The sequence below is a fragment of the Eurosta solidaginis genome, chromosome 1 (genome assembly GCF_040869045.1).
Source record: "Eurosta solidaginis isolate ZX-2024a chromosome 1, ASM4086904v1, whole genome shotgun sequence".
NCBI lineage: Eukaryota > Metazoa > Arthropoda > Insecta > Diptera > Tephritidae > Eurosta > Eurosta solidaginis.
The window spans coordinates 117,770,356-117,795,509 of record NC_090319.1 but is presented as its reverse complement, the minus strand read 5'-3'; the positions used below and the strand labels follow the sequence as shown (position 1 = coordinate 117,795,509).

The 25,154-nt window shown below is 34.3% G+C and overlaps 1 protein-coding gene across 1 annotated transcript in view; it reads left to right on the top strand.

Annotated features, from left to right (window-relative positions):
• The window catches only part of opa (odd paired), a 156,992-nt gene that overhangs the window by 2,694 nt on the left and 129,144 nt on the right, over nucleotides 1-25,154 (top strand). The gene's annotated exons all lie outside the window — the stretch shown is intronic.

Sequence of the window (25,154 nt, the reverse complement as noted above, 5' to 3'; positions counted from 1 at the left end):
GAAAAACTCGTATAGTGCAACCACCATGAAACGTTTACCCTTTAGAAATCTTTTTGTTGCTTTATCGCACGATATTATGTTATTGATATGAATTAAAATATTTTTCTATCTGACCTTGCATCCATGCTGTGATATACCTCCGAAAAGATTGAGGTCGACGAGCGAGAAGCTCCAATGTGTGGTGGGATGCTTTTGATTTTTCACGCAAACTGGCAGGCCTGCATGACACCTTTTGAAAGTATTTCGATGTAAGTTCTCCCATAATTAAATCAGGGACCTTTCGTTAGTTACTCAACACAGCGGCGACCACCCTTCGCCAACATAAACACCCGAAATGTTTGCCTCCTTCTTTGAGGGTTTACTTATTTATAGTAATTACACTGTGAACTGGATTGATTAATTATTTATCTTGTTATTACAACTACAATAACCGTTTTATACAAAAGAGATCTGGTTCACCACATATTTTATTGAAGCGTTTATATCGCTGTCTGAGCAACCGTCCTTAAACAATTAAAAAAGTACTACTGATCTACATATTATTTTTAATTTTAAAACTCAAAACCCATTTGGTTTGAACTGCACCGATTACTGGACCAATCAAGAGATTTGTATTTGTATTTATTTACTAATTAAACATTAGTACAATAAGACATAGTATTTTATAGTACAACAGCAAGATTGTACCGAACAGCTCATTTTTTATTTGAATTAAATCCCAAATGTGTTTATAAAATCGTTTTAACCGTTGGAGAAATGAATGACCGATTTGAAAACGAGGCCGAGTTCTGCCGTCTGGTATTTTCAAAGCGATTTGAAAAACTATTTTTCATCGCATTAGTTCGTAGTAGATGGTTTCTAATAAAATTTCGCAGCAACGGTTGAGGCTAGAGTTATCAAACAAAGAACGCTTGAAAGGGCATTTTTCCGATATTAAAAAAATTGGAATTTTGTAAAAATTGCCATCTTTTAATTGCTAAAAATAAAATAAAAACTGGGTTTTTTCTTAAAAACAAATCCTACTATAAATTTTGAGTTGCTATGTAAAAAAAGTATGCACTACAACAGAAATATTCACTATTTAGGACGCCAAAATACATATTGGTGTGTCCGTAGAAGTTTAAGCCAAGAGAAAAAAACAGTAAACGTGTGCCTAGGAAATTTTATAGATTTCAATTGAACGCCACACATCTTGTCCTCTACGATCAAAAATATTTATCAAGTTATTTGCCTAATATAGAGGATATTGAAAATTAATCAAATATACTGAGTTATTATTTTTTATTTTTTGATAAACTTCGGCAAATCCTCCAAAATATAGATATGAACATATTTAAATTAAAAGATTATCCATATATTTGCTTAGAGCACACTATTTCCCGCCAAAATAATAAAAAAAAAAAAACTAGCAATAAAGTATACGGGTTGAAGCTTGAAATGTTTTCAAAATATGTGTTTTTGCCAGCGTTCGGACTCATTTTATATTTTAAGTTTTAAAAAATAAGTTGTAGCGATTGTTTTAGGCGTCAAAATTTTAGCACTAAACGGCATTTTTAAGTATCCTTATATTCCCGTAATTTGTTTTTCGATAAGCATTAGCTGTCAAGGTTGTAATGATGTCTAAAACTGGAACGTCCGAACGCTTATAGAAAATGCTCTCTTATTTCTTTGTTTGATTTATTTGAAATAGATTTTCTCATATCTCATAAAAGTGGAACGTCCTAAGAGCTTCAATTCGATTTTTGACCAACAAAAATCATCGCTGTAGAGATAAAAGTTATGCAGCTATAATCCTTGTATATTCGTTTATTTACCATTCCTACAACATTTTCATATGTAAATCATTTCTCTAAATTCTAAGAACTACTTTTTCGGAACGTCCGAAGAGCAACTTTAGATTGCTATAAAGCAGCTATGTATCGCTTTCGGAAAATATTTGCAAATTTGATAATCCAATGCCTTCTATGGTTTTATACCTAAAAAAGTGTGCCAGGACGGAACGTCCGTAACGTTGGAAACGCCCATATATGTAACTCGTTAAAAATTAATTAGAAACTCTGACGAACTCTCGCTCATATAAATTGCACTAAAACGACGGCATACAGTTTATTAGTACGTTTCGCAAATTTTATTATTTGAACACGTATGTTTTCAAACATATTCAAACCCAGCATCTCAAAATCTATAAAAAAAATATCATTTGGAATCTACCAAATTTATCCCCACAATTGAAAATAGCTAAAAAAATTAGAAAATTAAATTTCAAACGCGTTTTTTACTACTAATCGATGAAACTTTCAATAGCATTCGCCTTTTTTCATATTAGAATGTGAACTTTTAGACAGTATTTAAAAATTCTGTAGAATAAATAGTTCTATTTTAACGATATAATAAAATAATAAAAAAAATGTTTCAGTTAAACGGTTTTATTGAAAACAAAACTTAAATGAAGTAATAATAATATTAAAGGCTAGAAAATAATTAGGTAAGTCCTAGATATTAGTCATTACACTCCTCATCAATCTAAGGCTTTGATGAGACAATTAAATGAAAGCGTTGGGCGTGTGAAATTTCTACAAATGTGAAGCGTAGCATAACCTTATTAAGGCTCAGTTGGTCTTATATATGACCGTCAATAGAAATTTGACGCGTCCAACGCTTAACATTTTTTTTTTTATTATTTTATTTTCTAGTTTTTAGTCATTATTTAATTGCCTTTTATTTCTCATTCCATTTAGTTCATTTAGTGACTCATTATCACAAGGACTCTTTCCTGCCAATTTGTTACAATCTATGTCCTCAATACATAATCCTTCCAAAGACTTTACTCGACTCTGCGCCACGTATGCTTGTCCCTCCTCGGACTCCGAAATATTTTGATGGTAGTTCTACCGGAATGTAATACATTCAATGTATATAATATTTGTTCCAAATATGAGCCAAATCGGACCACAGTTAAGATTTTTTAATATCTCGATCCTTGCGCCACCTAGCGGCGATTTTTTTTCAGAGGTCGCTTGCTATTTATGTATGTATTTATTATGTGTTCCAAATATTTTAAATATTTCGATCCATGCGCCACCTATCGGAGTTTTTTTCTATTTATTGCATTGTCATTGGGTTCTGAACTATGTTCCAAGTTTCAAACTTGTAGCTTATCGGGAAGTTAGTTAAATTTCAAATACAAGATTCGTGCCGGCCAGCCTGTCAATTCAAGCTAAATAAAATCGTTTAAAAACTCGGTTACGTGATTTGTGGCGCAAACCAATAGCTAACGCTTGTTTACATATTCGAGTTGAGCATATTCAAATCCATAAAAGGTTTGATTTTTGAGAAAAACGAAGATGGGATTTTTCTTTTACAATAAAAAACGCTGAAAAATGCAAACATGTGAAACTGGAGTCGACAGAGCCTCGCCTGCGAAATATGTGTATGATACATTCATATTTGTAGAAGGATTCGCCTCGCCTATGTGTGGTTGACAATAAACTTGCGAAAGTTGGGAATTTCGCTTATCAACACCTTGAATCCCAACAGTTTCTGGTGCAGATTCTCCTTGTGATACGCTTCCTCATAAAATTCCCTGTAAATTCAATTCTGTGGTTTCCAACAGCGCTAGCACTTTGAATATCATATATATTATCTCTAATTGCTGTTTTTATGTACGGGTCCTTTTTTCGTTTTATTTTGAATCCAAATCTATAAATAAAGTTTTGGTTGTAAAGATTAAGATTCGGGCTATTAGCGAGCTTTGGGCAATTTTGGTCGTAGTGCTTTTGTTTAGGTATATTTTATTAAAATAATCTGTTAAAAAGAAACAATTGTGAGCACACAAAGAATCTATTTGTATTATGGCACTATTGTGAATATTTGCACTGCATTACCGGCAGTTGCTATCATACGCCAAATGGCAGCGCAAGCTGTAAATTTTAATTGATTGATAGAACAGCTGATTTCTGTTGATATTTGATAAGAGACATTGGTTGCACAAGATGCGCACGGGTCCGGCTCGTTTCTTTTAATACTGCATAAGGAAGTTTGTAGTGTCCTTAAAACAAGTTCTACATTTTTAACTATGGTCCTCTCCATTGGAAAGACTACATTCGCACAGAGGGCAACTTTAGAAGCAGCTAAACGTAAACAGATAACCTAAGTTTCGCATGAACTTTTTGTGGCATATGTTGTTTTCCCAATTTTAAACATGTCGTCAATTTTGTCCGCATTTAGTCATTGGTCGGAAAACGTCCTAACTACGATGTTGTTTTTGGATTGGTCAAACTTGTTTTGATATCCTTAAATGGGTGCAGAAAGCCGTTCAAAATGTTGTAGAAATAAATTTTATATGAAACATTTGGAAAGTGCCCGTCGAAATAGATGAGCACTTTTTGGTAATATCCAGTCCCTGCTTTCTGAGGTTTACTTTAACCAACACTGATGAACTGATTGCAGTATCTTATTATTTTTGTTAAACTAAACTAGGTGCACTATGTTTTGCTACACTTAGGGCCGTTTTCTCATCCACTACTTTTCATGAAAACTGTAATACGTTCAAATTAAATGTGTACTACTTTTTTTGTTGTATACTTTTAAGCTTGACATGATTTATGCTTTAATTTAAACATAAGAATAAATTTTAAAGGGAAAATGAGATGACGGTAAATTTTTCGCGCCCGGTAATTTAAAAGGAGCTTGAGCAAACGAAAATTCACTTATAGGCAGGATAAAGTGAGCGCTAATATTAAAGGCTTGATGAGAAAACGGTCCTAAAAGTAACAAACAAACACACGCAACTGCGACAGTTGCGGTCAAAATCTTAGTAGTGCTTAGTTTTTCGGTATGTGCTTCAAAATCCATTAGACTAAAAAGCTTTCTTGAAAACATGCAATCACTTGTTAGGATTAACCTGTTGGTTTCGTTAAATTTCTATGAAATTTATTTTCAACGGCTTTTTAGTCAGTCAAAATCTTAGTAGTGGGTGAAATAGTGTATAAAAAAGTATGTGAAAGTGCAAAATATCTTTGGTTGCTCACCAACAATGGGACGTAATGCCATCGAGCACCAACCAAAGGACAAAAAGCGTGGAAGAAAGCCAGCAACGTCGGTAAGAGAAGTTAAGTCCGTCGTCGGTATCTCAAAGCAGTTTCCATTTGTGGCTAATACTAACATTAAAGATGTCTTAAAAGTGTCTTCGAGAATTGAGACTGTTCGTCGACGTTTGCATAAACATTACCTGGGTGCCCACAGTACAATTAAAGTACCGTTGTTGACTAAAACACATGTACTGATGTATGGTGGAACGAGTCGAAGACTGCCATTTGTTTGGATGTTCCAGCAAGACAACGACCCGAAATATATGAGCAAATTAGCAAAAAGATTTTTTCAGAAAATCGTGATCGCCACAGTCACCAGACACAGACCCCATTGAAAATTTGTGGGTTGATGTAAAGGAGGCAGTAACCCAACGCAAGCCGACATCGATCACGCAAGTATGGTAAGTTTTGAAAAGCTCGTGGGTGTCGATTTCAGTTGAAAGTGCCAAAAACTTGTTAACTCAATGCAACGTCGCTGTGCTGCGGTTCTAAAGAATAAGGGTCACGGAACTAAATACTAATTGAAATATTAGGCAACACTTAATGAAAAAAAAAACATTATTATATAAAAGTTATGCCAAAATTTTACTTACAATTTGTTACACTTCTAAGCAAAATTCGCTGCAGTTTTTCTAAATACTTGTTTGTGTATAAGAGGGAAACATAAAATTTTTTTATAGAACCGCTTACAGGTACTTTTTTAGTCCATTATTTTTTAATTATGCTCCCTACTATGATCTTGACCGCTGCTGTATATACGTTTCTGGTATTAAGTTTACAATTATTAAAGTAGGAAAGAAAGGAAAAACATGAGGTTGTTAACAACTTTTGGGTTATATGTACTAGTATTAAAATATTTTACAAACCAAAATATTTATGCTTCAGTGTGATTCAGGCTTTTTGTAGGAGTTTTCTCTTCAAATTTCAAATATCTTTAGCAAAAAATATCACACATAAAAAACAGTTTAGTAGACGAAAACAGAACCAAAACCCGAATATACACTTGTAAAAAAATAATTTCATTGTTTTTCCTTAGTTTGTTAAACTAAACTTAAAAGGGTGGAGCCGTGTGTAGAAGTTCACGTAAGCTTCTGATCGCCATTCACCTGGGAATGGCCAGAGCGATTCTTTTGCTTGGGCTTGGGACCCGCCACATCAAACCACATTCCAATGAAGAACTCAATAAAGCCACGGATAAGAATACAACCCTTAACGGATGAAGACCACGGCAAAGGTTTAAAGTACAATGATTTGAGGGCATGCACCTAGAATGTCCATTCCTTAAATGGGATTAGTACAGATGGCCGGATGGTGGATGTCCTCGTCAAAGCAAAATCCGACATCACCAAGAAATGCGCTGGACGACTGACATCTACTGGAGGGTCCATACAAATAAGCGGAGTTCCGGTGTCGGATTCGTGGTTGGAGAGAGACTACGTCGCCAAGTACTGGTGTTCACGCCTGTGGACGAACGTCTTACCGCTATCCGAATAAAAGCAAAATTTTTCAATATACATATCATGCATCTGCGTCCATGCACCGACAGAGTAGAACGACGATGAGGCGAAAGACACCTTCTATGAATGTTTGGAACGAGCATACGAGCGCTGCCCCGCCATGATATAAAACTAGTGTTTGCTGACTTCAACGCCAGGTGTTTTTGGATCCACAATGCGAAAGTTCAGCTTACCCAATGAAACTTCTCCTAAGGAACTGCGGCTGATTGACTTTGCCGGTGGAAACATGGTCATATCCGATAGAAATACATGCAATAAGACCGACCGCGCGTCTAAAACTAAGGAAAAATAAAAAAAAAAATTTAAGTTAATTAAGTTAATTAATTTTTATTGAAAACAATACTTACCTTAAGTAATAATAATACTAGAAGCTAGAAAATAATTAAGGAGGACCTAGGTATTAGTCATCACACTCCTCATCAATCTAGGGCGTTGATCAGACAATTAAATAAAGGCGTAGGACGCGTCAAATTTCTATTGATAGTCATATGTAAGACCAACTGAACCTTGCTACGCCTCACAATTTTTTATTTTCAAGCTTTTAGTCTTAATTGCCTATTATTTCTCAATCTATTTAGTTCATTTAGTGACTCATTATTACAAGGACTCGTTCCTGACAGTTTGTTACAATCTAAGTCCTCGAACTCAAAAGTATTTTGATGTCACTTCTACCGGACAAAATATGAGCCAAAACGGACCACAGATACGAGTATTTTTAATATCTCGATCCTTCCGCCACCTGGCGGCAATTTTTTTTTCATGTGACGCTTTCTATTCATGTATGTAATGTGTGTTCCAAATATGAGCCTAATCGGAGCAAGAATACGATTTTTTGAAATATTTCGATTCATGCGTCACCTATCGGAGTTTTTTCTTATTATTGCATTGTCATCGAGTTATGGACTATATTCCAAGTTTGAAGCTTGTAGCTTATCGGGAAGTTACTTAAATTTTAATTGCAAAATTCGTGCCGGCCGGGAGGCCGCCCGGCCTGTCAAGGCAAGCTAAATAAAACCGTTTAAAAAACACGAGGAAAGCTAGACGTCGAAAGACTGCAATCGCAACAGACTGTTAATGATTTCACAATCCGACTCTTACACCTGCTCGTTGAGAGTACAAGTCAGCCCAATAGAATTCAGAAGGATTGGGAGCATATCTCTAAAGTTCTTCGGATTGCCGCTGAAGAAAAAATTGGTAACCGGTGACCACGGAAAATCAGCTACCATGATGAAGAATGCCGCGTTGCAACCGAACGAAAAGGCACTGCCTACAGGGCTACGTTAAAAGCGAGCGCAACAAAAGTACTGTTTGAACGCTACCGCGAGTTGAAAAGGGAAGCGAGACGCCTTTTCAGGAAGAAAATATCAGAGGCAGGAAGGCGTGAGTGCGAGGAGCTTGAACTGCTAGCTACCACGAAAAACGGCAGACTTGTAACTGATGTCCAGAGAGTACTCCCGCAATCGATGATGATGGAAATTATGTCTCCCCTCCCGGTTACTGCGAAGTCAGAAAAGCAATAACCAGATTAAAAAGCAATAAGGCCGCGGCCGCTAATGGATTGCCTGCGAAGGTATTCAAATACGGTGGCGAGGAGTTGGAAAGGCGCATGCATCAGCTTCTCTGCAAAATATGGTCGGACGAGTGTTTGCCCGACGATTGGAATCTAAGAGTTCTTTGCCCAGTCCACATGAGAGGGGATACTCCAAACTGCACCATCAGTGAAATGTTTAGTGCGAAAGATTGAAGCCCACCGTAAATCGGCTGATTGGACCGTATCAGTGCGGCTTCAGGTAAATCTACCATCGACCAGATTTTAACAATGCGTTGTTTTCTATCCTACTTAAGTCAACCGGAAAAATAGGTAGTGTTAACGGAAAAATGTTTATGTTAGCATTGCCGATCCAGCGTTGAAGCACCCAGCTATGTTGATAATGTTAAACCCGCTCTTCACTTTTCAAATTTCGATTTCCCCTATACTATATATCGTAGCGTGCTTCACCTCCTCCAAAAATCCGGGAGTCAAGCCTCGGGCAAAGCAACTTCAAAAATTTGGAAACAAGTTTTCTCAATTAGAAAACTTTTTCCGAGAGTAGTCGCCCCTTTGCAGTGATTTCGAGTGTATTTCTGCCATGGAAATTTTATCAGTGAATAAATCCTCTGTCTAACAAATGTTGTTAGGAGTCGGCGTAAAACATATAGGAACAGTCCCACCAATTTGTAGGAAAAATGAAAAGGAGGACGACGTAAATTGGAAGAGAAGCTAGGCTTAAATTCTCTTTTGGAAATTTACTCCAGTTTACTTAGGGCATTCGTTTCGCCTCTGACACGAATCGCTAATGTATTTGCACTATGTTAAACGATGGGAACATATCAATTGCTTTCGCCTTCCAGTTTGACCTAGAGTAAGAAACGTAAAGGCCGAGCGAAAATGATACAGAATACCATTGCTAGACGTTATCGTTTGGAGGAGAATCGTTCGTCCGAGCTGTCGTTCGCAATACAGAATGCATCCGTTATAGTCCATTACATACATATTACAGGTACCTACAGGCTTAATCTACGTACAGAAATTAACATTCTGTATTTTTTCAACTAATTAATATCATAGCGGAATTATACAAGGTGGCAGCATCGTGACATACCTACAAACATAAATAAAAATTTCATGTACTTTGTTTTTGTAAATTCGATGGACAAATGTTAAAATCGTACTGCGCCGGAAGTTGATATATCAAATCAATTAAAAAAAGTTTATAATCAGCTGTCCCATTTTGCCACCTTGTATCATTGCGCCATGATTAATATTAAAGAATAAAAAAATGGTTGCTAAGGAATTTTCGAGAATTATTTGATTTTTCAATTTAATTTTTCTATACCATTTTTTTTTAACTTGTTTTTTCTCAAGGTGATAGGTACTAATTTCAAATTCTTCCTCCTTGGTATGTTGAGGTGTGATATATTTAAAATATATTAGCATTGAACATTTCTAAAGAGAGCAGTTGGAAAATCGGCGAAAATTAACGATTTTACATGGAATGCTCGTACTGTAGACTTTGTCGTTGTACTTCTAAGACAGATTTTTATTCGCCACAATGCGTTTAAGTATTAGCGGTTGTGGCTACCAAAAAAAACTTTCTCAGAAAATAAACATTGAGGGGCAAAGAAATTTTTCCACAACTTATTATATGAGTTTTTATAATAGTGCTGAAAATTTCAATGCATATTAGAAAGGTTTTTCTTTTGTTTTTAGAAAAATATTATTTTCATAACAAATTCCTATGGCGAAAAATCATTACGGTTTTGGAAGAAAGTTTGTTTGAGTATAGAATTGACATCTGTATCACAGTTTTACAGAGCTCCGATGGCTTTTAGCGTGGGACTCTCCCCCACAGTTCTCCTCCTCTCCCCCGCCCCCTTCCCCGTGGATCCGCCGCTGTATGTGTGTATGTATATATGTACTTTAGAATGCGTATTTCCTTTGACACTTTATGATTATAGCGGAAGTTTTGTCACGTGTCAACACGAGCAACGTCTTAACGCCTGTTTATCCTTCAAATGATTTTTTTTTGTTCATTTCATTTGTATGCTTGCATTGACTATGTATGTTAATAAATATGTTTGCACACATGTTGTTTATTACCAAGTAAACAATCTGCACTCTAAGCGATGGCAAACAATTGGAAGTTTACCCTGATTTTACTCTCCATATCTTCTCTCTCTTGGATATTTTTTACACAATAAAAATCAGTGATTGAATTCTGATTTATTTTCTCAATTGTTAAAGTGTTTAATGAGGCGTGTTTTGCTAAACCGCAAGTCTGACAGGCGTTTACTGCATTGAATCCACAGCGCTGCTGGTGTTTGCTGCTCCAGTGGTAATACCTCGAGTGGCTTCTCAAGTGGCGAGGAACGCGTGTGCTTTGTGAATATGTAGTTCATTTGGTTCAGCTGAAGAAAATAATGTGAAATATGAATGTGCTTACAAACAAAAAAAAAACAATTCAAAGGTGTTTTGGGAGGTCAATGTGCGGTGAAAATTGTTATTTCACTTATATATGCATACACATACTTACATACGTATGTATAAATTGCTCCTTAATCGTTCAAGTGAATAATTAGCACTTCATATGTGGTGTTGAGAAATCACTGAGTCATAACACTTCGAAAAAAAAAATAGCTGGAAACTAAATTAGTAATTTGTAGACCTGCAAATGCCCGACTGAACCAGAAACAAAGTATGAAGACCAGCGAAATCGTGACATAGATGTATCTGATTTCTTCAAATTTACGTTGATAAGGGTTGCCTATTTCAAGTCCTCATTTAAGAGCAAACCAAATACTTATGTACGGTTAAAAATTTTAGCCTAAATTTTAGACATTTATGGAATACATACACAGGACCTTACCAATTTTGATTTAAAATTTAAGCTTTTCAAATAATAATAACTATGCAGCTCAGAGTTTTGTTTTAATTTAAAATGCCAGGGTTATGAGCTAAACCTGCAGTGCTATAAACTTTAAAATAAAGTAGTTCCCAATGTAAGCCTGTATGTATTTTAATCTAGCTCCCACTGGCATAAAATAACGCCTAACAATACAAATTAAACCAGGTTTTCCATTTAAACTGCGTATTTTTATAAGCAATCTTACATTTATACATACATACATAGACTGTATTTGAGTTTTCTGCCATTACGTTAATACCGTTAGCTTAATTCACAAAAGCCCTAACCAACAAATTTAAAATTTTACAGGATAAGCAAAAAACAATTAGTTTTAACATTAATTGCAAGCAGATATGGGATTTTCCAAGAGACTTAAATAACTCCGTAGTTATTGGTTCTTACACTTTTTTTACTACGGGTGCATTTTAATACATATGTATTAGAGGTATACGCCGCCAATAAACGCCACGCCGCCGCCGAAAGTCAAAAATATCGGGTCGTTACTATATTTTCTACTGATTTAAGACTTTGTAGGCCATTTATTGTTCATGTCAAAAATTGGTCCGCTTTGGCGTCAACGTATGCGCATCATTGGCAGACATATGAACCCAATTGCGAAATTTAACTCTTTCTAACCGTTAAAAAATTATTTAAAAAAACAGGCGCTTTAAATGCCAGCACTACATCTGCTAAACAAACCAGTTAAAAAAACGTTATGTAATAAATTTAAATGCTCACATTGCATAATTTTTTCAGAAAATTAATAAAGAACAATGAGTTCAATAAATATAACCAAATTGAACATGTATCAAATGGTCCTCGGGTTGTTAAAAAAGCAAGTTATTCAAAAAAGATGCAGATTTTTTCAAAAATTGTGTATCCCGGTTGGCGAAGAGTAAGCGAAATCGGTGGTGCAAAATTCTTTAGTAGGTTCCAGGGGTTTAAATACTCCCTTGAAATGATTCTCTCCTCATACTTAGGCTGAATATATATGTATGTACGTATGGGAAGAGTTTGAAAAATCACTAGTATTCAAACCTCTGTTGTTTATTTGCGAAACTATAAAATAGCGTCTGAAATGTTAATTTGGATTTTCACACTTCATCATTCAACACCCAAGTCTCCCGGTTTGCCATTTCTTAAGGTTGGCGGCCCCTGGACCGTAGAGAGAAAATCCGGGCCCGGGACTAAACAATTTACGGGGCCCCTATAAAAAATCCACTAATACATTTGATTAACTTGAATTAATGACGTCTCATTCATGAAACATTATTGATGGATTACATCAAAAAATTTTACATCAACTAAATGATTTTTGGACTAAGAGCTGACGTAGAAATAAAATTCTTTTTTAACAGCCACAAATTGTTTCAAATAATCTTTTCTAGTTATTTGGTAACATTTTAATACATTTCTGATAAATTGAATGATGATTATAAATTTAGTTATTTAATATAGAAAGTTCGGATATCAAAGAGTGGCTGTACTTGCTTTTTTCGCTGCAAAATTTTTATAATAATATCAAAATTTAACTGTCTTGCCAAAACAGATTAAACACAAAGCGTGGCAAATCCGGAAACTCGCTCTTGAGATGAACACGATCTATGAAAGTTGTTGATTCTTAAAAGGACGCTGAAGGAACGTCGTGCACTAGCTACAGTGACAGGTATAGTGCAAAAGATACGTAAAGCAACACAAATGTTGGGGAAAATCGTATACAGATTTTGAACATATGTAGATGGCATTTCGCAATTCCAATGGTGACAGACCTTTATCAAAATTTGCTTTGTAAATGTGTTTCAAGTGAATTATTTCGTATTATAAGCTTTGAGAAATGTCCGACTTGTATTTTTCGACAAATTTTGCTGCGGTCGCCCGAACCGTAGTTCCATCCATGTCTTAAAATTGCCACACAAAGGAAAACGTCTCTCTCAAATTACTCATAGCTGCAAATCGTTCAGTAATGCCAGTGATTACCGAATCAACGATCACCAGGAATGTATTGGTTTTAAAATCACACTCTGAATCATCCGCAATCTCATCTCATCTAAATTATCTTCAGAACGTCTTTTCTCTTTCGAAATGCCCGGAAACTTTGTTTCCCATTGGTTCCTGATCAACTTCAAATCAGCTAATAAGGCATCTAGATATCGGACCACGTTTCTTTCATTAATGGTAGTCAGTATTTTGAACCAAATTGAGGACAGCAAGATACATTCGAACTTGTTGATGTACTTGAGATTGCCGGCAACATCGCCGTATGCTTGCGCAGTCAAATTTGGCTTTTGGCTGAAAGACTATGGAGAGAGCTCGGTACTTTTTTTTTGAGGATGTCCCATCGTTGTGGAATGCTGCTGAAAATAGTAAAACATTTTTGTAATTGCATCCGTACAACATTCTGCAGCATCAACACCACATAAATTGAGGCTGTTGGTTGCACAAGGCGAGTAATCAGCATTCGAGTTTTTGTAGAGAATGTGACGTAGTGCTCCGTTGTAAGATCCTTTCATATTGGCGCCGTTATCGTACCCTTGTGCACGACAATCTTCAATCAAGTATGGCAAATTAGATCAGCGATTTTCTGACCAGTTTTTTGGTTACAATTCACGATAGCCAAAAACCGTTCTTGAATTGTAAAATTAGTTGCTTTCAAATTGAAATGGAGTTAGCGCAAAATGAACGTAGTCAACGTGACTAGCATCATGCATAGCATCAACGATAGTAGTAAAATACTTGGCTTTCTTGCCTTGATCTAATATAGTTTCCCTCACGTGCTTTGCACAAATTTCTATAAAATCGTTCTGAATGTGTGTTTCTGCTGCTGTTATGAAATCCTCACTTCCTGTAAATGATCTCTAAGTATCGGATCATAATGGCTTATGAGATGTTAGATGATTAAAAAATGTCCATCGTTTCGTTCACCAAGATATATACCTTCGCCTTGAATCTCTTCGCCTAGATCTCTTTCACCCAAAAATAAAATAGTGTCCAAAATTCTATATAAAATTTCTTTCCACTTTTGAGTTTCAGTGATTAGCTGTTCATTGATAAGTGTATGAATTGTAGCCTCCTTTTGAATTAGATTTTGTAAGGATCGCCATTGAATATAACATTTAATATGATCTTGAGTATTTTCGTGTGATGGCAGTTTATCCTATAGCTTCTTCCATACCTGGAATTTCGAATATCCGCCAGGACAACAAATTTTAGGTCGATTTAAAGTATTGGTGCTTAACAGACGACTTGGTAGGCAATAAAAAGCATTGCTACTGGCACTCCACACTAACCTGTCACGCTCCCTTTCGCTCCATTTTACAAGATTCTGTTTAACAACGAGGTAGTAAATACCTCGTCATGACGACACGTGGAAAAATAACAGGACACTTTTGACTGGACGAATTATTTCATTGACGACTGCAAAAACCTATTATTCACAATACCGATATCGGATTCGTTTAAATAATCTGGACTTTGATACACAGTTGGTGGTATTGTTGGAAGACCTTTTGAAGATGAACCTTCATCAGTGTCACCACGAAGCATTACGATTTCGGATTCGTGTAAACATAAATTTTTTTTTGATGTTTTTCTTGTCTGCTCAGGCACAGGCAAAAAAATCATTATCAGTATTCGTTGCTTTTGAAATCCGGCTTAAAATTTGAACATGGAACAACTAAAGAATTCAAAAAAATGTCTTAGTACCCCTAAATCGCGGGCCCCCCGAGAAACACATTTTTGTTTGATGTTTTTACTGTCTTCTCAGGCCAGGAAAAATTATCAATATTCGTTGCTTTTGAAATCCGGCTTAAAATTTGAACATGGAACAACTAGAGAATTAAACAAATGTCTTAGTACCTCTAAATCGCGGGCCCCCTGAGAAAGCCCGGGCCAGAGGGAATCCCCTCACCCCCCCTCTCTCATAGGGCCTGGGCGGCCCTATCCCCAACGAGTCCCTTGAAGTGAATCACATGGGTTATAACCTATCAAACAAGGTGATATAGTTACGGCTCCTGTTACAAATGTTGTATATGTAGGCACCAATATTTACCAAGTGAGGCTTTGTCCTTCCCTAGAAAACTCAAAGTGCAAAAGCGAAAGCGGTAGACAGTCGAACTAGCCCGAAAATTGAAGCTACGCGGTCATACATCATGAAATCTTATATCATAAGGCCAGAAAACAAAAGATTGGATTGAACAAATAACCTTAACATCTTTCAACTTAAAATCGGCCGACTTTCACTTTAAAATATTGTTTTGGTTTAACGAAGACTATTGAAATCAATGTTTCGGACACAAACGTCTACAAATTTTGGGCGATACTTAAAAAATTATATCCTTCTTCATTCAACATCTCAGCCCATATGCCATTATTGCAACAACTACAACCTAACTATTCAACATATTCTGGAAGATTGCCCAGCTCTGCACGCTCATCGCATTCAATCATTTCAAGGACAAAATTCACTCCAACTTATTCTCCCGAATCCTTCAGAAACAGTTGTAAAGCCAATTGGAAAATTCTTAAAAGGCATAAACGGGTTTTCACTTAATTTAAATATTTACACATAAACATAAGTATTCTAGGATATGACTAAGCCGATAGCCTTGGTAGCTTGTGCATACATGTTATTTTATAATTTTAGTTATGGATAACAATATAAATAATAATAATAAAAACCACGGATCTTTCCAAAATGGGCAAAACGTCGGTTTGTTAAATACATTTAAACAAAACGCTTCCTAAATATTATTTTTTTAAATAGAAAAATCAAGTTTTTTAAAGTAAGTACAATGGATCCTATGCCGCCGCCGCCGATAAAGTGATCGGCGTAAACCTTTAATATGTAATCCTACCTAAATCTGTGAAAACGCAGTTTCAAAAATTTGTTTTATAGGGCCTTTGTGAATTAAACTATCTATACACTACATCTAAATTACTTTCACAAGTGTAGATATTATAAGGTCAGCAAATATCAATTCCTGACGAAGGAGTTTCAGCCACATATGTTCCTGAGTTTCAAAAGATAATTTCAATCTTTTTGGATTATTTTTTAAACATCTTTGAATTTAGTTCTCAGTTCGATTTAAATTGTGTATAAAATTTATTCAAAACCATAGAAATAGCTTAAACCAATGGAGGGTTTAATATCTCGACTAAAATTTATAACCGTGTGTACAACCAAACCAAGTTGTCCTACCAACTATTTATGTTTGAAAATACAGTCGGTGAAAGTACAAAACGACTTAAACAAAAGTTCCACTACGATGTGTGCGTCGTAATCACTGTGACTGAAAATTACTTAATTTCAACTATCGCGGAAGAAGCCATCTTAGTTCCGCGTATACGGCCCTGTCAAGCGTATTGAGCAAAAGATAGAAGCATACCGTGAAACGAGCTATTGAACCTTATCAGTGCGATCTACCGTCATTATGCGCCAAAATTTGGTTTCTTCGCAAACCGTATATGGTTATGCAAGATGACGATGGCCAATACCATCAGGACAGTTAGAATTGCGAAGGACCTCTATGAGCCGTACGAAACAAAACGAGGTTTCAGACAGTTTGACCCCATAGCGTGAGATTTCTTTAATTTGATTTTGGATATACTGCTGCGAATTTTAACCGCTCTGGAACAATATTCTATAAAAACATGCTTACTGGCTCAAGCTGACTATATTGATATCACCGGTCTGACGCCTGCGCCGTTAGTTCTGGCTATTCCAAACTGGAAAAAGAAGCGGAAAAGATGGGTTTAGTAGTGAATGAGGACAAGCAAAGATTTAGGCCGTTGACAGCCATAACGGTCGTTTAAATGATTAAGCGCTTATTGAGTAAGTACTTATTTTATTGAAAAATTTCTCATGAATTTCCACACTCGTACTTTAAATGAAATTTTTTTTCCAACGCAAATATCACCGATGAAACTGAAACTATCTCTAACAACAAGTTTGAGACCACTTCTGACAACATCTATTTATTTATTCTCATAAAAACTACAGTTTGAGGAAAAGAGTATTGCAAAAATAGAACTTGTTGAGAAATGTTTTCATAACATAACTAATTAGTTTGATATTAAACAATTTTTAGACACAAAACTTCGTAAGGGATGATGTGCTTTACGCGGTATTATAAATCTTGAATAGGTGGTTTCGCTCGTTTAATAGCGATTTGAACCTACATATATTACGAGATATTTTTTCAAAACGACACAAAGTTGACGTAGATTCTTTTTACCCAGTATAGGCATCTAAAATTAAACAGAGTATTGCAAAACACGTTAATAATTAGATATAAAGCATTGTAGTCTTGGTACAAATATAATAGAAAATTCATAATGAAAAAGGGGCCGTAAAAAAATTACAATACAATTGCAAATCAACATGTGAGTATATTTAAAACCAATTTGTATTCACTTCTCAATTCAATAATAAGCAAAACCGAAAAGTAATTAAATTTTTACGAAAAAGAAAATACCAAGATAGGCAAGAAATATAACTGCTTAACACAAAAATAAACAAATTGTTTGCTATTGTTATCTACATAAGAACGAATAAAAGCGCAGAACAAAATTGTAAGCCAAAAAGAAAAATGTAAAAGTAATAATAACTCAATAGCACTAAAAAAACGAAATTGAAACAGCCACGTAACGATTACCAATCAATGCTTGAGTATGGTTTTCTTTGCCCCCAACAACAACAAATACAAAGCTAATGCTTAATGATCTTCAGTGCACCTTAGCCGAAATCTAGTTTTTCTGGTGAAATTCAACAATTTTTTTACAACTATTCCTTGATATCGTTAAATATTTTAAGTGTGCATATGTATATTAACTAGGAGGAATTCAAAGCTACAGATTTAAAGCTGTAGCGGTATTGAGGCAGTAAGCTTAGAGGCTTAGGAAGTCATGCAATGGTAAACTTTTGTTTTGCAGAAAACTAATTTAATAATAAAATTAGTAGTGAATTTTTACAAGCTCAAAAAAATAGTGTTTATATATCTACATAAACGAGATATGGAAAACAAAACTGTGGTGAGCTTTATAAGAATTTATTGATATATAAATCGTGTGTTTCCTTTTATATGTGCAATGTTTTTAAACCTTATTTTTATTGTGAATACCTAAATGAAAAACCTAACTAAATTTTTGTGTTTCGTGGAGTAGCACTAACAAGTTGACACGAGTTGAAACACACTATTACTTTAAATTTCTTCAAATATTTTCATATTCTACTAATAATGTTTGCTCATAAATATTTGATAATTTTCACATGAAGCACGAGTGCTAGTAGTAGGGGCGGGGTTCCACCCGGTTGAGAGCTCCGCATGCCTATAAAGAACACACACACCATAATCGTTTAAATGCGACCGGGGCCGTTGGCGGTTGGTATAGCTTTGGGTGCACGGACGCCGTAAGTTTTAGATTTTATTTTCACTGACATTTTAATTATGTACATAAGCGGATTCTAAGGGCAATAACTATGTTTTTAGAATGTATGCCGATTTACTCGGTTTAGGCCATTGTGCAATGCCCACACATACATGCATACGTTTATCAACGCATATGTGAATGTAGTGAGAAACAAATTTTATTAATCTATCATTATGTCTGAAATTGCTAGCTAAAAATAAACAGGCAATAAGAAAAAATTAAAAAAAAAAACTTCGGTTAACCAAAGGCGAGAAAAGACTGTAAAATATGTAAGTACATACATACATATGTGCACATGTTGATGTAAAAGGTGAGCATTTGTGTGTACGTAAAGTGCAGCATTTGAAAGATATAAGAGATCACGCTTTAAAACATTTTAATTACTTTCCAATGATATGCAATTTTATACATAAATCACTCACCACAAAGGGCCCTAACGCAAAAGTTAAAAAATGTGGAAGAGTTATTTATATATGTATATAGTATATATTTATGATCATATATTGATGTTAAGATTATCGAAAGCATTTTCATGAGTTTCTATCTGGGATGGTGCAGTTTTTTACGAAGTTAGCCTAAAAGATTGTTGGAATGGTATTAAAACTTGCATTTCTAATGTTGGTTGTTTACAGCTAATAACCAACTGTTCCACTATATCTTCGTATCTCCTTTAAACAAAAATCTTACTTTTTGAACTTGCAGCATTGCGACGAATAATTGTATTTAAAGTTACATTATTTTTTGTATGTCATGTCCTTTTAATTTCAGTATATATTTCCTTTTGTACTTTGAATCAAAAAAATATGCCAGAAAATTCTATAAAGGCTAACTTCGTTTCTCGTTTATTGAAAACGGTGTAAAAACCAACTCAAATTACTTGAAAAAAAAAAGTTATTGGGCAAAATGCGGATTTGTATTCCGCCTACAAAATTTTACAAAAATTATTCAAAAACCAAATTTATTGTTTTGTTTCCTCGAATGAATGCAGATGAATAAAGTATAGAGTTATAAACAAAAATAAGAGCGTCAAACAATAAATCAAATTTTGGAAATTCGCAAGGCCTCCCAAAGTCGTATGCGTTATTTTTTTAAATAATATTCTCTTGTATAATACATTGAGTTGTATGTCGTATTTGAATACATCCCTAAGAAAGATCATCAGTGAAAAACATTAACAGGTCTAAATTTATGAAATCACTAGTCTTTTAATTAATAACTACAATTTCTTCGTAGTTATTTTGCATTTTTTATGCAAATTCACTTCAAATTTAAAAATAAATAAATGGTTTGACAATAAGTAAGGACATCTGGTATACATATCAAAAACGATGTTTCATTATTTCAATCAATCTTTAGTAACAGTTTTTATCGCTCCGCTGTACACGGGATTTTCCACCAAATCAGACCCCTCTATATATAAAAAATATTTAATATAAAAAATATTTAATGCCAAAATAAACAATTTAAATCCTTGCCATAGCAAACACAGCCTTGGAAAAAAATTAAGACTCTTAGCCTGTTATGAACTGGCCGTATTAAATTTGTACCTAGAGTATTACGGCCTGTAAGGGGTTTCACCAAATAAAATAAAAAATAAATGTAAGGCGCGGTAACCTCCGAAGAGATCTAAGGCCGAGCTTCTCTTCCAATTTGCGTCGTGCTCCTCTTGATTTTCCCTACAAATTGGCCGGACGGGACCTACATAATTTTATGCCGACTCCGAACGGCATCTGCAAGGCAGATGAGTTTTCACTGAGAGCTTTTCATGGCAGAAATACACCCGGAGCGCTTGCCAAACACTGCCGAGGGGCGACCCCGCTTAGAAAAATTTTCTTCTAATTGAAAAACCTTTTTCTAAAATTTTTTTTGATGTTGCTTTGTCCGGGGTTTGAACCCAGGGCATCCGGTGTGGTAGGCGGAGCACGCTACCATCACACCACGGTGGCCGGTTTCACCAAATAGCTGTACAATTAAACATTTTTCGAACTTGGGTTCGAAAACTACAGGCTTTATTCTTTAAGAGCTAGTATAAAATTTTGTATAATGTCACAAAAGTAAAAAACATGACCATTATAAAATCGAGCCGTGCTTTTTAAAATCTAATTTTATTGTTTACCAAGATAAATATATTGGAATAATTGCAAGTATATAGATCTTATATGCAAAGTAATGCTAAATATATTTCCATCACGACAGTGAAAAATTATAAAGCTAGCTATTAAAATCAAACCATTTCGGCTGTCGTTTTCACTATTACAAACCATGTAAGAACAATGCAGTGACATCGTGAAAAGTTTCTATTTCATTCCAGAGACTTTTTCACTGCACGAGAATTGGATCATGATGATTTTGATAGCTGGTTGGCATATGGGAACGATCCCAAGATAGTTAAGAGCTAGCTCTGTTGTGGTATAATCTACTTTTATTCTCACTCTATTTGCGTTGTGAACTAATCTGGCACCAGGAGCACCATATATTTTCGAAAACCATATAATATTATATTATTATAAAATTAATACGTAAATAAAGGTGCAGTGAAATAACTCCCAAATGAAATAACTCCCATGAAATAACTCCCAATGAAATACGTCCCAATAAAAATGAAATAACTCCCAACTTTAATAAATGAAATAACTCCCAAAGAAGGAAATGAAATAACTCCCAATATTTGCCAGTTATTTCATAATGAAACCAAAAGTCCCAAAAAAAAAAATAAAATAACTCCCAAATGAAATAAGTCCCAAAAAAATGAAATAAATCCCAAATCAAAATTTGAAATGGTATCTTTATACTATATAATCAGTTACAATGAGATTTGAAAAATACAGCAAACTATTATGTACATATGCAAAAATTACAATTACAAGAAAACTTGAATAGTGTCGTCGAAGTAAACGTAATTTATTTTAAAAAATCGCATTTTTTTTTTATGAAATTAACATAATTTATTAAAAGTGAAAAATAAAAGGAACACGTCTGCGTAGAACACCTTTCTGCATAGGCGGCCTTCGGCCGCGCTTATAAAAATTAACCCTGGGCTACGCCATGCCAAGTCCGGGTGTAATTACTGTGCATCGCGCGATTTTTTATTCCAACTTTTCTATTTTTTTGTAAAATAAATAAATAGATTTGAATGAAAAAGGTCCATTTTCCTCGTTGGTACTATTTAAAAATGTTTCATTCGTTGGAACAATTTAAAGCATCTGGTACCACCAAGCAAGCAGTGAATTAAATAAAATGGCTGTATGCTTGTGTTCGCGGAAAGTAAACAAATAAATCATTAAATTTTACAATAATACGCAAATTTAAACAAATGAAAATAGTTGATTGTGGTTTTATAAATATTATAAAGTGTACTTATGTATAAAATTCTTGTGAAAGTGTTCCTATGTAGATAAAAAGTGATAGTAATTTTAAGTACTAATTACTAGTAAATTGTTAATAACAATTAAAAATTACTTACTGGTTCTCGTTGGGGAGTTCCCTGAGAACATATGTGCAAAAAGTTCAAACCCCTTTGGTTTACGAATAAAACCAATTGGTCCCTTAATGTATAGCCGACCCATAGAAACTCTTAGAAGAACGTCAAAGTTTGATAGAATTGTATTTTTAAGAAAATGAAATAACTCCCAATGCCTGAATTACAAACAATGAAGTAAGTCCCAATAAAAATGAAATAACTCCCAATCTCAAAAAATTATGAAATAACTCCTAAAGAAATTTTATTGGGGATTATTTCATTTGGGAGTTATTTCATTGTGAAATAATTACAAGCAAAAATTATGGAATAAGTCCCAATGAATTGGGAGCTATTTCATAATGAAATAAGTCCAATTTGTATGGAAAATATTTGGGAGCTATTTCATTTTTTTGTTGGGAGTTATTGCATTCGGGAGTTATTTCACTGCACCGTAAATAAATACCTTTCCATTCAACTGTATAAATTATTTTGAATTTATTTATTAACTAAATCAATATGCTTTCATTGCTCCTTGGTGACTGCGGTCGAAATTTCTATAACAGGAATAATATCCGTGAATAGACCTTCTGATTATTAATTTTTTTTCTTTTGTTTTGCTTTTTTGAGTTTTAAGTTCGATTTCTTTTCAACTGCGGAGTAAAATTTTGCAGTCATATTTTTTGATAAAGAGTTCTGTTCCTAAATTTTTAAATTTTTTCTCGAGGTCCTTTTCAAATGATCTTTCTTCAATAAGTTTTTAATATCTGGAAGAAATCCAAACTTGAAATCAAGGTCATTTAGTCGTATAAATCGTATACAAGCGCTTTTCATAGCGTGAGAAGTTTCACTGTATGCGAAAAGTCTAGCATCTCTAGCTGATTATCCGGTCATTTTGCGGCGTCTTCTTACTGAATAAATATCGCATTTTGCACAAAGGCTCCGCCTTCTCTATCCCTTTTCACTGAGTGTGTCTCTGATTTCGCGTAATTCATATAGATGTAAAAATGTTCACAGCCTTCAGTATAATATACTGATATGTGAAGTACTAACTTTGTGAATTTTAGCGTTTTCTTGAATATTTTCCTTCAATTAACTATGAAAGTGCTCAAGTATTATTTTGGTATTTTTTCCCTAACTTAAAATTTGCAAATTGTTATTTAGAAGATGTATACAATTTTTTTTATACTTTACTTCTTGTCGTTTTATAAAGAATGATCTGTTTATAAAGAAATCACAGAATTTACTATATTAGGAAAATAAGGCCTCAAAACATATCGGCTATGTTTTTCACGTTATTTGCTTGTAATTTTTACTTTATTATAAAAACAAAATACTCTGAGCAGAAATCATTTTTGAACAGATAAACTAATAAGCATGGTGACGGGAAAAGATCAATTGTGTTTTTGTTTTGTTTTTCATTGCGAGTTTTGCCCCAAACCATCTAATACGGCTGGCTACGAGCATAGATTTTGTCACCATTGTGTGTGGTGTATGTTTTTATCTTTTTTTTTGTGATGTGATGTTAAAGTGTAGTGTTTATTAAACATGGCTTGAGAGCATAATGACGTCCACAAAATGGCGTTAATAAAACAAAGGCATGGACAAAGTACGCACGTACCATACTGTAAATATACCTACATACAAATGTACATCTAGGTACATCTAGATATGTATGTATATACGTAACTTACCCAACAAGTATTATAAACTCGAAGTAAGTAAAAAGCTTCGTTGATAAAAATACCAGTCGACTGGTATAAAATTTACTTTTTACCGGTTTAACGTAAATAGAAAACTATTTCGAGTAATTTAACTGATATTATCAGACTAGAAAAATAAAAGTCAGAATTCACAAAGTAATATTGTCCTTTTTTGAAAAAAATCAGAAAAATAAAAAAAGATGCATGATTCTTCATGTGTAGGTCATGTGGACACTTGGGATCTCAATGACCGTTTTTCAAAGCTTAATTTTTATTTTTTTCACTTGGTAATGGCGTATGAAATAAAATTAGATTTGGGTTATTAGTCGACGGAGCATAATACTTTTTTAATAACAATTTAGCAAAGTATTTATAAAATAGAGCTAGTTCTGATACGTCCTATATAATGAACAAATACTCTCGGAGAACATAGTCATCAGATGTATATCATCATTTTTGTTCCTAAACGACAAGAAAGTTATGATTAATTTGGCCTACACTGAAAGAAATATCCACCATCAGCATTTACAAATTATTTAAGAATTTAAAAAAATAATACTTCGTATTTCTCGTAGATATGTACATAAGTACATACTTCGTTTTAAATTTTTTTTCAAAAATGCTTGTTGGGTAACACATCAGCAACCACAACAAAGTTAAAATGTTTCCAGTTATAGGCTGTAACTTTTAGTTGGGAAGGCATCGCCTGAAATACATTATTTGTTGTTGCGTAGAGTTGCCATTATGTTTGGAAAATTTCATAACTTCTTACAATGCAAATACATACAAACGCATAAAACATGCGGCTGATCCACGCCTCTATGAAGTGAGCTTTAATTGAAAATTTAAATAGGCGCCATTGTGTTTGATGCAATGAAACAAGAATGTGAGATGGAAAAGTTGATTGAGTGTGTAAACGATAGAATAGATAGATAAAGGGAAGCTTTTACATGAAAACGTTTAAAGTGTGTAGGTACATATAATGATATGCACTTATTTTTGGTATGTAAAATATTTAAAATGCAAAAAATTTCGCGGATATTACAATTCTATACAATAGGAAAAATTTATACAAAAGACTCTTAAGTAAGCATTTTGATTTAAATATTGCCGCCGGGATACAGCACGATCTTCCCAAAATCTATGTTCAAAAATTGAAGAAGGTATAACATTTCACCAAAGAAATTCATAGTAGGTATATCAAAAAGATGTATTATTCTAAACATAAATTTTTTTCATAAATAAAACAATGCAAATAACATGTAAAAATTATTTCGCACTCTCTTGGTTCACTTGTTTTACAAAATTTTTAAATATAAGTAGTTTTTTTTTTGAGGTTTTCTTGCGCCCGGAGAAAATATTTTTTTTGCATCCGAAATTGCCTACAATGTACAAAGATGCATCAAAATCCTCAAATCGCTGCAACGGAGAAAGTTGCAGGGCTGCCAAATTTCTCACTTAGAACTACCACGGAATATCTTCCTAAGACGTCTGAGCACCGATGCATCCCAAAA